This window comes from Octopus bimaculoides, chromosome 1 (genome assembly GCF_001194135.2).
Source record: "Octopus bimaculoides isolate UCB-OBI-ISO-001 chromosome 1, ASM119413v2, whole genome shotgun sequence".
NCBI lineage: Eukaryota > Metazoa > Mollusca > Cephalopoda > Octopoda > Octopodidae > Octopus > Octopus bimaculoides.
Genome location: NC_068981.1, coordinates 148,949,307 through 148,951,077, shown reverse-complemented (window position 1 = coordinate 148,951,077; position 1,771 = coordinate 148,949,307).

Genomic DNA, 1,771 nt, shown 5'->3' with positions numbered 1-1,771 from the left:
AGGCAACGAAATATGTGGGAGGATTGGGGCTCTTAAATAGAGTTTTAACTCTCAGCCATCCGAGATTTTAACACAGTTTATATTCCCTTTAATGCCGCTTGAATTCACTGACGAAAAAGAAAGGAATTGAGGCGTGGATATTGACTTTTAACATTGACGTAAATCATAAATTACCGTCCTTAGACGGGCAAAAGGGTAAATCGTCTCTGATACGGTTGAACTAAGATAGGATGCAATGAAATAGTAAAACAATTTATTCGACTATTTATCGATTCAACTGTTCTCGTGGATAATAAAAATGTTCAGTTTCCGAAAGTAGAATTAATCACCCATTGGTGAATACGTGCGATTATAATAACGGCCAGTTGCTGACTATTTATTCTATTTATATATAATGAATCAATATTCTTTTCTATTGTAGGTACAAGGCGCGAAATTTTAGGGGAGGGAGCTAGTCGATTAGATCGACCCCAGTAAGCAACTAATACTTAATTTATCGACCCCGAAAGGATGAAAAGGCAAAGTCGATCTCGGTGGAATTCGAACTCAGAACGTAAAGACAGACGAAATACTTCTTAGCATTTCGGCCGGTGTGATAACGTTTCTGCCAGCTCACCGCCTTATAACGTCTATAATATTTATTTCTTTATTTGAACTCAGAACGTAACGGCAGACGAAATGCTGCTAAGCATTTCGTCCGGTGTGCTAACGTATTCTTTTCTACTTTAGGCACAAGGCCCGAAAATTTGGGGAAGAGGGCCAGTCGATTAGATCGACCAAGTTCGCAACTGGTACGAAATACAAGGTCATTTGCATGATGGTGTACTTCAAACATTTGCTTCGTGATCACGTGGTTTCTGGTTCATTCCCGCAGCGTAGTGCGTTGGGCAAATGACTTCTACCGTACTAATGCATATGAATGAATACCGTAGAGGAAACTCCGTAGAAGCCCGCCGTGCGTATGTGTGTATGGAGGGATTACTCTTGTATGTGTGTGTGTGTGTGTGTGTGTGGGCCTGCGTATGTGTGTGCAGGAGTGGATGTATACTAAGAAGCTTGCTTCCGAATCATATGGTTCCGAGTTCAGTCCTGCTGGGTGACACTTTGGGCAAATGTTTTCTACCATACCCTCGGGCCGACCAAAGCCTTGTGAGTGGATCTGGTAGATGAAAATTGAAAGAAGCCCGTCGTATATATATATGTATACATGTAAATATCTGTGTGTGCGTCATATGCGTATGTGGGTGTGTGTGACCCAAACTGTTTGATAACCGGTGTTGGTGTGTTCATGTCACCCGTAACTTAGCGATTCGACAAAACAGACCGATAGAATAAGTACTTGGCTTAAAAAATAAGTCCTGGAGTCAATTTGTTCGACTAACGCCCTTCAAGGCGATACCCCAGCATGGCCACAGTCGAATGACTGAAACAAGAAAAAAGCACAAAAGATAAAAGAAGATAAGTACATGTGCGCGCGCGTGTGCGTGTATACATACATGTATGTAGGTGCAAGCTTGAGTGTGTGGGTAAGAAACTTGCTTCCCAACCATGTAATCTTGGGTTCAGTCTCATTGTGTGGCGTCTTGGGCATGTTTTCTACTATAACTCTGTTCCGACCAAATTCTTGTGAAAGGATTTGGTAGGCGGAAAATAAAAGAAGCCCGTCGTATATATATATATATATATATAATGTTTTATCTTTCACTTGTTTCAGTCATTAGACTGCAGCCATGTTGGGGCACCGCCTTGAACATATATATATATATATATA